The 17,920-nt window shown below is 37.0% G+C and overlaps 1 pseudogene; it reads right to left on the bottom strand.

Annotated features, from left to right (window-relative positions):
* Positions 1–14,530: 14,530 nt before the first annotated feature.
* On the bottom strand, positions 14,531–17,615 carry LOC147638938 (uncharacterized; annotated as a pseudogene).
* Between the last annotated feature and the right edge of the window lie 305 nt (positions 17,616–17,920).

Raw genomic sequence — 17,920 nt, 5'->3', positions numbered from 1 at the left:
AGTTGAGCAACAATGGAGAAGCCATTGTTTACTTCTTTAAATGTTTGTCTAGGGTTTTAGGTAGACATGATATTTCATGGCAAAAGGAAAAGATCATTTTAATAGAGAGGTTCTCTGCCATAGATATATTTGGGGATTATGTGAATAAGCAGGCCTCTAGGGCCTCTTACTTTTTGTCTTACAATTCTTATGCATTAGCATGTGGTGTTAAGGAGCCCAAATGTCTAGAGGGCTATGAACGACACAAGCTCATAAGGTTTTGAGAGCCACCCATGATTGCATCAGGCGACACAATCCAAGAAGAAGAACACGTGGAGATAGCTTAAAACAAGGATACCCCTCCCAGACAAGCAGCAAAGGCAAGCATTGATAAATAGACAGTCGACATCAAGCCAAAATGGAAGAAAAAGAGTCCAATCAAGATAAAAAAGAGAGTTCCGATTGGCAGGCCCTGGGAGTAATAGGATTTAGTCATCAAATATAGCACAAACATTATGTTGAAGTTGAACTGATTTGTACAAAGTCTTTGATCCTCATCAGTTCCTTGTCCGTACGGATGATCAGTACCCTTTTGCATTTGTCCCATCACCGTACGACACTTCAGTACTCTTCCCACACTCAGTAGCTTCTAAAAGCGTTTGACACTCAGTACCTTATTGGTAAGGATCAATAGTGTGTCTAGCATAATTAAGTAGTATTGATTGAATTTTTTGTGTGTAGCTCATGGATGTATTGATGCTTGTTAATATAGATCACATGTTTCACAAAAGAAATACTTTTGATGGAGTCTCAAAACATATAGACATAACACCAAGAGTCACTTGTTCCACAAAATAAAAATCTATTGATTGAGTTTGAAAACATGTGGACATAACATCAATAAGTTACAAACTGCCATTCATGTTTACTTGTCCATTTATGGTTTCTAAATATCTTCGAATCTCTCCATTGTCTATGTCTCTCTGCTGCCATTGAATTGTCCAAAGTTTGTCTTCATCTTTGCTTTTGGGCTAGAATAAAAGCAAGCTTGACTTTGGAACTAGCAACTTTTCTTTTAGCATGCAGCCTCTGTAGAATGCCTCGGTAAAACCATTGGAAGACTTCCTTCAGACTATTTGCCTTTTGACTCCCTCCGTAGTGTTGTGTGTGTCTGAAAAATGCATTACGTGCCATGTAGTGTAACTTCTCCATGCCTTGGGTAGACCAAATTGCTGGGCATCCATACTTTTTGACAAAATAGGGAAGGTGGTTGTAAATGATATGCTGTTTTCACAGAGACATAGGAATGCATAGTAAGTTATAAAAAAAAAGAGGATCACACTTAAGTAAAAGAAGAAGACAGAACTTTACCATGTAGTGAGTTATATTGCAGGCTGTCCACGCGTCTTTCATTGACTTCCGAAAATGTTTAATTGCCTCTTCAAAGTTCTTGTAATCACTCTTTGTCCATGTTACATTGTCACACAACATGTAGAGTTGATCAAGAGACCTCCACACCTTTGCCTTCACATTTCGTGCTTCCCCATCTACCTCATGATCTTTCACGGCATCATGGACTTGCTTCCACAATCCATAATTAATCCTTCAAACTGTTCTACCTTGCCTTACTTGCTTACTACTGTGTTTGGGTCGAGACAAGAATCTTCTTGCCTTAACACCACCAATAGAGGGCTTGATTGGTACCTCCTTGGTAGACTTTTTAAAATCCTTTGTGATATGAACATCACCTCCATGCAGACCTATATCGGATAACACTTTTTCCAATGCTTGAAGAGTATCCTTTCTATTTTTTTCGGGACGGAGTTTCCAAGAAAATCCAATATACAAAAATACCAATTTCTCAATAATTCGACATAGACCATGCAATGTGCATATGTGAACATTACATAGTGGAATGTCAAGAATGGCCTTGAAGTCAGGGTCAACTTTATCTCTATTAGGTGCTCTCTTCTTGGGACTCACTCGACAGTTTGAAGTAGTACACATCAAATCATTCCACGTGGTGAAAATCATCAAGCAAACCAATTGGCCAAAAGTGCTTGCTTATTGCCATAATTAAATTCACACGCCCAGAGATAGTTTGGATACTCAGGGGAGATTGAAGAAGCTGAAGGAAAAATAGACAAGCTTTGCATTTGGTGGCACTTACCCTCCATCGAGGTGGTGCCTCCTCTTGCAAACAAGGCCTTTGTGGCATATGAAGGGATCCATGAGTGAAGCACATTTGTTCCACAAAACCAAATCATCTGTTGACATACACCTATGTGTGTATTTATCCTCCTATAGTAAGATGGGCCTGGCACACCTTTCTTCGCACAGAATGTCTCTTTACATCAATGAGTACATCACACTTCAAACCCTTCTCTCAATCGTAGCCCTAGCACTTAAGCTCGCTCCCAGGATTGGTCTAGTGCACCTCAATGTGCTTCATTCTAGCATGGTATACTGAGTTGCTAGCCAGTTGTATGCTACTCTTATGAGAGCCTTTTTAAGTATAAAAAATGAAAAATTTCAAACTAGCCTTGCTTCTTGAATTCTTCGCTTGCATCCACCAGTCCCAGCCTTCAAATTTGCAATGTTTTTAATCTTCCTACTTCGTAGTCTGTCTCCAAGCACGGTTCTCTTCCTTCTTGCTCTTGTCAACTCTTTTTTACTCTTTGAATGCTCCTCAATTTCATTTTGCAACTGCTGCTCCAATTTTGCACGAATGGCTATCTCTTGCATCCTAGCCCCCTTTTCTTGTAGGTACATCATTTTATATGTTTCTGCAAATGCAGACTGCGCTGAAATATAACCAAGAAGTCCATTTTGTCCATCGCCCGCAAACCTCAGTAGTGTGGTTGGATTGACAAATGGAGGTGTAGAGTTTTTTACTAGACATTTTGGATATATGCTTCCATCGCACCATAAGTCAATATGTTGAAGCCCTTCTCTTCTCATATTTTCCCGTTGTTGAGCATTCAGCACCGTATCCTTTCGTCTTTTTTGTGCTGGAGCATATTGTTCTTCTAAGTCGATGTGAAGATGGTGTAATCGCTTCTTCTAAGATTGTGACTCACTAGTATCGGCCATTTTTTGTGCTTCTGAGGTTGCAAAGTTTGCTTGTCAATCTCATAGTCTTTTTGTAACATAAATCATGGAAGTGTGGTAGTATCCATGCAATCATCAAGTTCAGTGATGGATTCTTTATGAGAGGCCTGCACACGTCATCAAAAGAGATGCGGAATCTTCGGGAAACAAAAAAAAACTAAGGAGATACTTAATGTAAAATCGTGTTAGTTAGACAAAAGATTATCTTATTCCTTTCTGAACTGACAGTTCTGTAGTCCTTACTGACAGTTCTGAGCCACGTTTTCGTATTTTACTATTTTTGAGGTCTTTTAGGAGAGAAATAAATCAAAAAATAGTGAATTTCTTACAGGGCCCCAAAATGAGCTCCCTTTTTCCTTAATGACACTAGTCACACGAGAAGGGTGATCATGATGGTGTGGCTGTGTGTGAAACATGATTTAAGAAGTCATCAATTGTAGTAATATGCTCAGTGGTTCAGAGATACACACCACATGGTCAAGTGGTGCTCCCAACATTTGTGTGGGAGTGCAACATCCCCTTCACCACATTACTCAATTTATACCTATTTCTTTTCTCTTTCCTTAGCATATTTTTCCTTGCAAATATGCTTTCTAGAGATTCATTTGTATATAAATGCACCAAAAAATCATGCATATAGTCTAGCAAATGATATTTTTGGGGATTGAAGATTCTGTTTTTCTTTGCAAGGTCCACAATTGCAACTACATAGGAAAGTTTTACAGATTGCATGTATAAGCACATCTATACTCGTGTCTAATTTAAAAGGAACTAAATGCGCTTATAGACATGTTTATAGATGCTAATTGTTGTAGAATGCGTCTATACTCGCGTCTAATTTCAAAGGAACTAGACGTGCTTATAGATGCTCTTATAGACGCTAGTATAGACGTAGCCGTAGCTTACACGTCTATAAGAGCATCTAATTTCAAAGGAACTAGACACACTTATAGGCACTAGTATAGATGCAATCATAACTTATGCGTCTATAAGAGCATCTAACTAGACGTGCTTAAAGACACGAGTATAGATGCCCTCGTAACTTGCGCGTCTATGTAGCGCGTCTATGCAGCACGTCTATGCTTGCTTTATGTTGTAGTGAATGTAATAGCAATGTATCTAGGCGAGATGAGTATCAAGCCTAAAGAGAAGGAAACAATAATTAAATGTCTAATGGATGAGTTAACGGAGATGCACAAAGAAGAGTCTTATAAATTCCATGAGATTGTGCTATATGTACCATTGATTGTGGTAACGGGAGATGAAGATAGAGAGATGACTAAGAAAAAATTGACATGGTCTTTTAGAAGAATTACCAATGCATATATCTTGATAGATTCTTAGGGTATCTAGTGAGAAATACCGATCTACGTATATGCGGGATATCATAGAATGGAGTTATCCAAGTTAGAAATCATTGAAGGTAGATCCTTATTAATAGGTTCTCAAATAGAAGGATTTTATCTAGATGATTTTTGGAAGGTTTTGACTAAATATTCGAGTGTCTTTACATGGTCTTATAAAGATCTGAAAGAAGTTAAGCTCAAATTATGTCAACATTATATTGTGTGTTAAACGATAAAGACAAACAAACACAGTATATACAGAGTTTATTAAAACAAAAAAACACTAAGCTCTTAAATGTGGGGTTTATTTATCCTATAGCTTACAGTGAATGGGTTTCTCCTACTGTGATAGTGCCTAATAAGAACAAAAAGATTGCTATCTATGTGGACTACTGAGATAAGGATCATTTCCATTGAAGCAGCATATAGATGATTCTTCATATTTAAAGGCTGAGTGGAAAGAGAGAGTATAATTTCCTTGCACACACTGAAAGTACTTGATTAGAAGAGTACATAAAATCACTATAGCCAGTATGTCAAATGATATAGAGAGTTTGACATATCCATATTGCAACCCCTAGGAAACTCTGATTTGGTAAGCTAATGGATCTCTTAATCTCTCTCTCTCACACACATAGGCACTATCTGCCACACATGCACACACCCACTCTCTCAATTTTTCTCACTCTCACAAATAATGTATACTTAAGATGTGGACAATACTACACACTACACGTGAGTAGAACATGATCCAAGAGAACAATTAAGGCAGTCGAGGGCACAACATGGGACACATATGATTTAATACCCAAATACGAACTAAGAGAAAATTACATAGTTCAAGACACACATACACATATGGGGGAGGATTCGGAACCACATATAAAATCAAAGAAAGGAAAAGAAAATACCCAAATAAGAACTAAGAGACAATTACATAGTTCAAGACACACATATGGGGGAGGATTCGGAACCACATATAAAATAAAATAAGGGATAGAAAATACCCAAATAAGAACTAAGAGAAAATTACATAGTTCAAGACACACATATGGGAGAGGATTCGGAACCACATATAAAATAAAAAGGGATAGGAAACATGATTGATGTATTCTTTGGAGACCAAATACTTTATGAAAAGTCACATTGTTGGAAGAATCTAAAGTATGAAATTTTCCATCAACCCCTTTACAAGGAATTTAGAACATCTAAGTTATGAAATAAGGCACATTATTAAAATAATCTGAAGTACAAAATTTGGCATCAACCCCTTTATAAGAAATTGAGAATATCTAAGCTATGAGATTGTCTTTTATTGCTTAATTTATAATTTATTTATGATTGGTAAAAAACAAGTGTCTCTGCATTATTCAGGTTGGTTAAAGACAAGTGTCTCTGCATTATTCAGGTTAGTTAAACACAAGTGTCTCTACATTATTCAAGTTTTTTTTAAATTTATAAAATTACCTGAGGAGAATATTATGGTCGAGACACGAGACGAGCAAAAGAAGATTGCTGATTTCTTTGAGCATGGACTACAACAATATACATGCATGCCCAACTCACTATGTACTATTTTGTGGAGAGTATGAAGAATTATCCACATGTCCTAAATGGGCTACTCACAAATACATGCAAGCTTATCAAGGTGGAGCCATTCCTTTCTAGAGTTGAAGGAATTTTCTAATAATCCCAAGGATAAGATCCACATGTTTTAGTGTACATACACCATAGTAGAGCTAATGACATGGCATGGTGCTGCATGGAGACACATTGAGACACATTGAGGAGACATGGCCTCAATTTTAGAAGGCGCCTTGATACATACATCTTATTCTAGAAATGAATGGAATTAATCCATTTGATTTCTCATTAGAACATTGTTTGGGCTTGTTCACATGTGTGAGCTCCCTATGCATTGATATTTTTTTTGCACGCCTTCTACATTGTGGGTTTTATTTGCACACTTTAGGAACTTTTCTGGACCTTGTTCATATGCATACATGATTTATTGAACTATCCTTATTATGACTGACACACTACACATTGTCATCATCATTAACATCACTATATTACTGTCTTAGACGCTCATGCATTTACTTCATAGCTCTACGATCAATATTTTCAGTTCCCGTTTTGTATCATGGTTCATGTATCTTTCATCAATTTCACACATACTTTTAGTACTTCGAGGCTTAGGCCTCTATACCCTCATGTGAAAACTTAATGCTTATATGATGAGGTAGCTAACTTATGCCATGATAGGATGTTTGAGCTTGCGAATTTATTGCCTAGTCATTTGAGGCATTATTTTGATGAGGAGGATATATGGTCCATATGGTCCACATAACTTCATCGACTCTTTGCTTGGTTACCTCGACATAGATGGTTTGGCATTGTTTCCATGGTATGAGTCTTCTTTTGGTGAGTGTCCCACACTCTTGAGCCACCATGATTATGTTGCTTATGGTGTAGATTACATTGACACAGATGTAGATAATTATGATGATGTATCTTTTACTGATACAGAGGATGATGTATCGTACACATGCATATGATGATATTGATGTATCACACACATGTGCACATGATTATCATGATACATCTGAACATGATGCCATGGAGACATATACATATGATGATGATGTATATGATAGTGATGTGTTTGAGATAGATTATGTGGGCAGATCGCGAGGTAAAGGGTGGCATCGAACAATGAGTGTTCATACACCCTAGGCCTACCTACATGCATAGGGATCATAGTTTGGCATTAGATGATCTTGTGTGGCATCATTTGATTGGTGATGCATCCATTAACGCACACAAGGTTAATGATACTTCACGTGTAGAGTGACAAGATCCACATGAGAATAGACCTGAGCTTCTTGTGCTAGATATATCAAGCTATCCTTCTAGTGCTTTTGCATGTGGAGATGTTCATAATACTCGTAGTTCTCATAGTTTACATGGTAGTGTTTATGTGGGTATAGTGTATATATTTTAGTCAGACATTGAGAATGAGGGTAGTGTTGATTTTACTGAGGTGAGATCTCATATGAGACACATGATTATATTACATATGGATCTAGAGAATTTTACTTTTGATTTAAACATTTTCCTAGATGTAATATTGATGCAGATAGACCCTACCTATGAGGATTTAGTGACCTTGGACATCCAAGGTTAGTGACTCTATAGATGATTCCACTTGTCTCTCATTTGCGGATATGTTTTCAGTCTTCAAAGAACAATGACGTTTATGGCGATCTAATTGATCACTTTTTTACCTTGGAGGATCACAGAAACATAGAGGGATTTGCATATACGAGAATTTGGTGCATGGTTTACATCATGCACATACACAGATGGATACACTGGATTTTACCTCATATGTTTCAAGTTGTGGTACATCTAGTTCATGGTGTCGATTCCCGATTGACTTTGCATGATGGTGACTGTAAGCTATATGCATTTGGTTCCTGTGATTGTTAACATGACCCTATGTTTTGTGGAGTTGTGACATTTACCTTTGGGTGCATCATTTGCCATTTGCAGTGTATGTTTTTTATTATGTGGCTGGACATTCAGATGTGCCTATGGCACATCCTAGTCTTAGCCTACACAATGATGGTTCTTTTGTGCCAGGATAGTTTGACATTCCGATCATGATTTTCAAGCTCATTGTGTGGATATCTTAAATGTTGGATTCACATTACGATTGTGAAGATGGGCTAGTTGTTAGTCTTCCCTTCGGGCCAATAGGATTTGGAGCTAGCCTCATCATCAACATTGGTCTCCATATTTACCACTTGACCTAGGTGGTTGGAGGTCCATCCCATTTGATCGAGGTGGTTACATTATTGGTCTCATCTTTGATAGCATACCACCTTCCTTTCCATTCAACCCAGTGGGGGATCTCTTGCATAGTCATTGCTGCACGACTCATGTTTTTGGGATTTATTTATTATTATGACACTGGTCTCCAATATTTACCATTTGACGTAGGTGGTTGGAGGGCCATTCTTTTGGAGTTGCATGGATCAGATTCCCATTTGATCCAGTTAGCATCATCTTGGACATCATACAACCTTCCTTTCCATTCAACCTAGTGGGTGATCATGCAAATCTTGCATTGACAATCATGATTTTAACTTTTGTATATAGCCTTTTACATGTATCTTTTGTGCATGACCACCCTTCAATGTCAAGGATGAAATCATTGTAGGAGAGGATGGTTTATGATGCACATGTGGTGTCAGGGCATTTGGGCATGTGGGGCTTGGGACTATAAACGGCACCAACCCTAGGACTATTGTATCCCTTTGGATATCTATTATGACCTTTTGACTATATGTCATTTCTTGGAGCTCATGCTTCTATGGCTAATTCATTGCAATATTCCCATGTTTAGGTGGTTACTCTCTATTGCAACCCTAGATTCCCTTCATTGCATTTTTATCTTAATAAAGAGCGACCATAATTATTAATTTTTCAATGAGTCATTTCATTTTTTTAAATTGCATTTTATTATACATCTAAGGAGTCTTAGGTTGCATGTTAATCCTAGCTCATTAGGAAGTGAATGGGGTCTTCTCGGGCCCTTTAATTTGCCCAAGCCTAATCAAGGTGATTAAGGAATAGCCAAATGGGGGGTTGCCATGTGGACTGAAATGTTGGGTTTGTAAGAGAGGTGTAAGAGTGGTCAAAGGGTGCACTTTTTTCCCCAAAAAGGGGGGGAAGCAATTTTACAATTTTCGATAGATATGTTACATGATATGGTTTTGTCCGCTAGATTTTAAATTCCATTTTTCCTCCAAAATTCAAATTCGAATAAAGTAGCCGTTTTGAAGCTTCTAATTAGAAAACGTTTCTTCTTAAGAGAAAAGGTTTGACTCCTTAAACTGCCAAATAAAAGGGCCCAAGAAGCCTTCCATTGAGGTCCTAATGCAACGATCCCACACAGTAGGCATACATGCAAGGGAGTCCTATGCACATAATCTTCGCTAAAGGGTTGCACACAATGGAAAATTCGAGAGAAGAGGCCTTCCTTTGCCTTCTCCATGGTCCATTTGAATATGGAGAAATTATAGAGACAATGGCATGAATGTATGATAGCTAAATAATAGAGACAATGGCATGAATGTATGATAGCTAAATAATAATGCTAACATCTTAAAAAATACTATGATTTTACCATGATTTTATGGCTATGAAACATACTATTTTACCATGATTTCATGGACAATGGCATGAATGTATGACCACCAAATAACAATGATATCAACTTTAGAAATACCATGGTTTCATAGATAATAGCATGAATGTGTGAAGCTAAACAACAATGATATCAGCTTGATATTTTTCACATAGAAGTTAAAGTAATTCCTTAATCTTTCTACAGCATATTCACAATTTCCTAGATTGAGAATAATTATCTATATAGGAATAATATTACGTGTTGGAATTTTGTAGAGCACAACCACTTTTCCTAGATCAAAAGAGGATTCTTTATAAAGGAATTAAAACACTTCCTAGATTTATACTAATTGAAACACTTCGTAGATCAAAAGAGGATTCTCTATACGAATTAAGACACTTCTTAGATTTATACTAATTATCTATATAGGAATTACATTAACTCCTAGATTCCTACATCACAAGCATATTTCCTAGATTTAGAAAGCATTTTCCGTAGAGGAATTGACACACTTGCTATATTAAAGACAGATTTCTAAGAAAAAAATAGTTTTTAAGAGAATGAGAACACTCTCTTGATGCAGGAAGAAAATGTTGGGTTTAGAAGTAGGAAATTTCTTCCAATTCCTATTGACCTGTATTGGTGTAAAGCTCCTTGTGAAAGGAACTCATGTGCAGCTGCTTAAAAAGGCATAACTAAGAGTTTAAGTGTGTGCTAGCGTTATCAAAGTGGGACGACCTCTTTTACGCAATTCAGCTCATCAGTGCTCCGTACTAGAGAAAGCCCCCTACACCAATACCTACTAGAAAGCCCCCTACACCAGTGTGATAGCAAAGCACCATCATCAATAGCAAAGCAGAGGATCTTGGCAGCTACTCCGGCCAGGATGGACGGACGGACGGCCACATGGTCCCTCTGTCACAAACCCCCCTTAAAATATCATTTCTTTTCCGATTTTGGATAGCTTCAAGGCTCCAGAGTCCTTCCACGGGTAGAATATTGCATCCGGCTTACTGTGGTAGAATATATATTACGTCCGACTGCACTACTATGGAGACTTATTGCATCAATGTATCATGCGCTGGGAGCCCAACAACTGTATCAATTTAGATAAAGTGTCCCCAAGGCAACCACCAGCTAGCAGGATGGAGACTGTGTTTCTTAATTCTTATGAGTTCAAATGGGGACACCCCACCCACCTATTGTGTCTTCGCCTGGTGTTTGCAAGTGGACATGATGGCCACCATCTCACACACATTAGGCAAGTCTTCCCTACATCATCCACGCATTCCACCTCATCATCGATGATCTTGTAGTGACAAGAGTGTGCTATGATGATCTTGTAGAGTGACAAGAGTGTGCTATGATTCCCCCTCAAGCTCATCCTTCTGGATCATGAACAATGGCTTTTATGGACATCGAAATCTCCATGTGATGCCAAGATGCTAAAAGTTTTGTAGAGTGCTCACTCTAATTGATAAACAACTCATTTGTGCGAGGCTCATCTTCTCGAGGCATCTCACTCTCTTCCAAAGTGGCCAATATTTAGAACCTTGTGGTTGCAGGTATGTAGAACCTTGTGGGTGCAGGTGTGTAGAACCTTGTAGGTGTAGGTGGTGTGTAGTAGAAGTAAGGTGAAATTCCCTACACCCATAGACTAGACGTAGGACCCTATCTTTTAAAAAAAGGGGTCAAGTTCTAAAAGTGTGTAGAAGTAAGGTGAAATTCCCTACACCCATAGACTAGATGTAGGACCCTATCTTTAAAAAAAAGGGGTCAAGTTCTAAAAGTATGCAGAAGTAAGGTGAAATTCCCTACACCCATAGACTAGACGTAGGACCCTATCTTTAAAAAAAAAAGGGGTCAAGTTACTATCGATGTGTACAACTTATAGTATGTAAAGCACAATTTGTTGAATTGGTGCATTACTTTATTAATATAAATACCAAATGTGAAAATTGTATTCCTTGTTGATCAAAATAAAATCATTAACACTAGTCTTGTTAATTGAGCCACAACAATAACTCAGGTGTTATTTTTAAGTTCTAATAAAAATGAAAAGGTAAGTATATTTGAAATTGCATGAAAGTAATGGAGAACGCTTAGTTAGCATGTATATACCCATGGTTGAAGTTTTTAAAAAATGCCTAATAAATTTGTAGTTTTTAAAATAACTAAAAATAACATAAAAATATTGTTGTTTTAATGGAGAATGTTGCATAATAGTGGATAATTTATAAAAGTGTACTATGTTTTTTATGGACATGTTTTCAATATCTACTTCTTAAGGGTGGTTGTACAAATAGGGTCCTCACTTTGGTTCACCTTCCAAGATTCTTTTTTATAGCAAAAACAACTATTATTCACTAAAAATGGCTAATCTCATCCACTTGACAAAGGAATTTAATATTGAGCTCTTCTCATAAAACATCACACCCTTCATTGTATACTTCAACATATGGCCTAATCAATAAATGAAAATTTGAAATGTCAAATTGTTAATCCCATTTTGGATTAACAAGTATGCTCCTCCAATTGACGACATTAATAAGTGTCATGAAAAGGCACTATAAAAGTTGTACATTATGAGATATTGGCACCCAAGGCCTTAGTTAAATAAGTTTTGGGCACCCAAGTGTGAATAAGGGCCAAATATATATAAGGCATTTTCTCATAATGAAAAGACACAATCCCCCTTTGTGCTATTGAGAGCTCTTCCTTGTGTCTTGAGAGAGGTTGAGGGAGAGCATTCTAGCATTTCTGCCTCTTCTATGCTTGTGTGGGAGAGTGAAAGAGAGTGATTGCCCTATGCGACCGTGTGAGCGACTCTACGATAATAGCGTGGAGGTGGAGCTTGACAAGTGAGTTTGAAGCATTGGTAAGTGCCCCATTACACTTGTGATCTATTTCTCTTCCCTCAGGTGAATGCATTGAGTTCCCTCTTTGGAGGTGTGGTAGCCCATAATATTTTTGGTGCCACTACCAGGGAAACACCTTTGTTTCTTCCTTCCTCTTGGATTTTCAGCTCCCATTGCCTAAGATTCATGATTGCATTTGCATTCTAGTAATGCATTGTGTAAGAAATGAATAGATAAGATTTTTGTGGAAGTAAAAAATCGTGAGAAATTGGTTGTGTTTGTTGTGTATGCGTGTGGTGGAGTGGTCTTAGAATAGAGTTTCATTGTTTTTTCTAGTTTATTTTGATGTTTTCACTGGAATCATCAACATGAACAAGCAGGTTGGTATTTAGTTTTTCTTCTTTTCAAAAATTCACAAAAATCAAAAGAATAAGGAGCCATTGATTGTGCCTTGAACTTGTATTTCACTCCTTATACGTGGCACAATCATTTTGGAAACTGTTGGATAAGCATTTGGCACCCAGAATCACATTAGTCGATGTGCAAATGAGTTGTTTATCGATTGGAGTGAACACTCTACAAAGCTTTTAGCATCTTGGCATCACATCAAGATTTTGATGTCCATGAAAGCCATTGTCCATGATCCAGAAGGTTGATCTTGAGGGGGAATCATAGCACACTCTTGTCACTACAAGATCATCGATGATGAGGATCATGTAGGGAAGACTTGCAAAATGTGTGAGATGGTGATCATCGATGATGAGGATGATGTAGGGAAGACTTGCAAAATATGTAGGGAAGACATAGTAGGTGGGTAGGGTGTCCCCAAGAGGATTTCAACTCATCAGAATAAGAGAATAAGAGACATTCTCCGTCCTGGTAGGTTGTTGCCTTGGGGAGGCAAAGACATAGTAGGTAAGTAGGGTGTCCCCAAGAGGATTCAACTCAAGAGAATAAGAGACACATTCTCCATCCCGCTAGGTTGTTGCCTTGGGGACACTTTATCTAAATTGATGCAGCTATTGGGCTCCGAGCGCATGATACATTGATGTAGTAAGCGTAGAATAGTAAGTCTCCACAGTAGTCTAGTCGGATGCAATATATATTCTACCACAGTAAGCCGGATGTAATATTCTACCCGTGGAAGGACTATGGAGCCTTGAAGCTATCCCAAAATCGGAAAAGAAATGATATTTTGAGGGGGGTTTGTGACAGAGGGACCATGTGACCGTCAGTCTGCCGTCCATCCTAGCTAGAGTAGCTGCTCCATCATTCACAATCACGGGCCACCAAAATCCTCTGCTTTGCTATTGATGATGGTGCGGTGAGTTGAATTCACTTCTTTCTCTCTCATCCTCTATCCAGTGTTCCTCAAAAACCATATTTGATTTGCACCAAGAAACCCTCTAACTTTACACTTGCAAAAAAAAAAAAGAGTTTCAAGATTTTAAAATTACAAATTTTAATATTCTCAAGAAAAACCCTTTGACTTCTAAGATACAAGAGCACAAAACCTCTTCACATCGAAAACTAAACTTAAAAAAACTTTATATTAACAAATTAAAATTTACAAAATGATGTAAGAAAAAATCATAGTATCCATCTTCATAGTTGATAAAGCATTAAAACATTACATAGTCAATTTGATACAATCATAGAAGTGATTATAGACAACCATAGAAGTGGTTTGGCAATCACTTCAATAAAAAAACAAATACATAACATTTTTGAAGTACTTTGAATCAAACAAATATCCCAAGACACATGTGAATAAACATGTAGTGAGGTCTTTGCTCCAGCTCTCCATAAACCAATAGGATGTGTAAAATCAAAGGGCACAAGTGGTAGTCCTTCAATAGAAATGTGCATCAATATATCCATGCTCTTCGTTTCCAAATGGTTCCTCAACTTATTTTTGATAATGTTCTACATACTAAAGCCTCTTTCGCACACTACAGTACTACTACATTGTAACATTACAATTTGAGCTAGAGATAACAATGTAGGATACTTTTGACGCCACACATCATTTCTCCCAATCAAGCACCAAGTGTCCTTGAGTGACTTTCCTTTTTCCAATCTGATGCACCTTGAATTTTGAACACATGAAACTCTTTTCTTAAGCATCTCTCATCTAACATTGCATTAATATGTGTACCATCTTCCAACATGATAGCATATCCATAATGCAAAACCAAGGCATCCAACTCAACAGTACCATAGTTTTTCAACTCTTTGGATGACGGAAACCCAAGAGGAGCAAGAATACTGAAATTTTTCATTATAGAAGAATCAGCAAATCTAGTATTCAAGTGACTCTTTACTTCATTGCAAAATTCCATTTGAAAATCAAGAGCTGCAGCCAAGTCACTTCCAACAGCACATCTCTCAATCCTTACCCCATAATACATATTACCTTTAATTGCCTTATGCATTGTCCACAACCAACCATGTTGGCAAGCAAATTCAGGAATGGATGGAAATCCATAACCATCATGACCTTGCATATTCATATCTATATAGCATGGACCGGTTGAGAATTCCATATCTTAAAAGGCAATAGTAGAAGATATCAAGCTTGGTATGCTTGTCACATCCACAAAACTTTTCTGAAACACTAGTGATAAATTAGCCAAGTGATCTAACACATGTGCCAAGAAATGCAACATGTATATAAACTTAAAGTTGGCAACTATCCTATAAAATCTTTCATTCTCCTCTTTTAGGCATAGGAGAAGTGGCTCAAGTACTTCACATACTTTTACAAGAACTTTATGTTGACTTAACAACCTTAGTTTATGGATTTTCTCCATCTTAAGGTGTGGACAATCCAATTCTTCTTGCAATTAAGCTAGCCTTGTTGAACATTTAGAGCTCTTCTTAAACAAAGGAGGAATCTCATTTAAGGTTGTATCCATAAAAATAGCATGCTGTGAGTTTTTGAATACATCTGACACACATAAATTTGTTCTATGAGCAACACAATGGATGGAAGTCATGAAAGGACTCCTCTTTTTCATGAAGGCAGCAAGACCATTAGTTACACCTATCATTACTGATGCTCCATCTTCTGAACCAAAACTCACTAGTTTTGACCGATCAAGACCATATTCATCTAACAATCCAACCAAGGCAGTTTCTAATCCTTTTGTTAAATGATCCATGACTTGAAGCAAACCCAAAAAAGAAGTTTGCACGTCATTATCATGCATGTAACTTGCATACAGTATAAGATGCTCCATAACAAAAATATATGTCGATTCGTCAACCATGAGTCCAAAGAAAGGAGAAGCCTTCACTTTTTGGATGACAGACTGGCATATCGATTCACTGATGAATGAGGCAAACAAGGTTGCAACCTTATCATTTTGATAAATCTTTTTGGGAAGAGCTTGCACACCACACATAGACATTAGTTCAACAAGGTTTGGAAACTTATTAAAAGCAAGATCCTCTTTGGCAATGTAGTAGGCACATCGAAACAAATTCAAAACTCCCAGCCACTTTATTCCTTCTTTCAAAGCATTTTTGCCATAGTTGGCAGAGTAAGCAACCCATTTATGTTTGTGTGAAGAGGCATGCACTATAATAGCACTTAACTATATAGTCACTGATCCACATGTGCCAAATTCACTTCTATATTTTCTTATTTTTTGGCATATAGTGCAAAATCTATGACCACGTTGAGCATAAAAATGCACCCAATCAAAAGGTATATTCCATGCATCATTCCACATACTACAAACATTTTTAATTCTCTCTACTTCACACTCTTGGGTGTTACTAGAGACACCTTCAGAATCGTGCAGACTCGAATCTCTTTGCTTTCTAGCCTTCTTTTTAGATACAGCAAAAATAGAACGTGTGAAACCAAGCAACGCCAATAAAGTTGATTACTTATGCGCTATTACTATAAAAAAAGAACATTTCAAGTTATAACATGATTTAACTGACTAACAACTATTTGACATTTATTTAAAAAAAATCAATGTAAAAATCACTCTTTTTACACTTAAACTAATTATTTTTTGATATTTTACCTTTATTAAAATAAATCCCAAAAAATGATATTTTTATTGATAAATCCCAAAAATGATCTTTTTTAATATTTTAACTTTATTTAAGATAAATCCCAAAAACTAATTTATGGAACAACGTTAATATCCACTAAAAGAAGATATGATCAATAACATTATAATGTAAAATGAGCAAATAGCTTAAAATCTAGAAAAATAATTTACATGGTATATAGTTTAAACACACAACTCACAAAGAACAGAAACAATAGAAGTTATGAATAAACCAAAAAAAAAACTAAGCATGGTTAGATTAATATACTAGCAGTTAATATTGTTTGAATGTAGCTTTTCATAATAAAAAACTAACCATCATGATCTCAATGTGAGACAACTGATTCACAAACACAATAATGAAACTAAAACAACTAGAATTACAAGGTTAGGAAACTAATTCATGAACACAAAAACCTAAATAAATAAGCATAGCTATATGGCACATAATAATAATTTTTATTTAAAATTAATTTAGAGATATTTACAGACTAACCTACCAGAAAAAGACTTCTGGATTGATGGCCTTGCAAATAAATGGGAATTACGGCCTTGCAAATTGGTGGCTATCTACTAATCTTACACATTTATCACCTTCTTGCACATTGGCGGCTCGAATCTACAAAATAAACAACACTGAGACATAAAGCTATATTTTCTCTCGCTCTCACAATGCATGCATGCAAGCTGCAAATGAAGGGCTACTCATGACCATGGGAGCCTTTCAGAGCCGACTGTAGAGCCTCCTTCACGTATAAGTGCATGGCAGCAAAAGGACTGATAACACCTTTAAGACGTTAATACTCTTTAGCAAAGTATAACCAACCATATATCCACGATTAAAACACTTAAAATTGCTTACAAAAACCCCATATTTATCATAACAGAATTCAACATGTGTAATTACTAAACTTATAACAAATGTTGGAAAGGGCATGGTCAGGCAAGGGCGTGGGCACGCTAGGATACACCCTCTCTCTCTCGGGTGTACCTGCATGCTCAGAGGTGTAAATCTAGGTCTGCTCATGGCCATGGACAACATTTGTTCCTGCATGGCTCTAAGAGCCTCCCTTGCAAGGGAAAAAGAAAAGTGCATAGCAAGGGAAAAAGAAAAGGGCATAAGACAAAAAAACATAGAAAAACACTCAAGACAGTCCACATATTTCTCACTCTCGGCCATCCATGCACCCTCAAAGCTTAAGAAAATCGTCAGAACAGATGCTAATATAAACTTAGCTTTAAACAACAAAAATGATACAAACCACATGCATACTATGAATAACCATGTAACAATAGCAAACAACAAAAATTATACAAACCAGAGGCATTCTACGAATAAGCATGTAACAATAGCAAACA

This window comes from Cibotium barometz, chromosome 4 (genome assembly GCF_041138505.1).
Source record: "Cibotium barometz isolate CiBa-2024 chromosome 4, ASM4113850v1, whole genome shotgun sequence".
Classification (NCBI taxonomy): Eukaryota; Viridiplantae; Streptophyta; class Polypodiopsida; order Cyatheales; family Cibotiaceae; genus Cibotium; species Cibotium barometz.
This window is presented reverse-complemented; position numbering and strand designations above follow the sequence as displayed.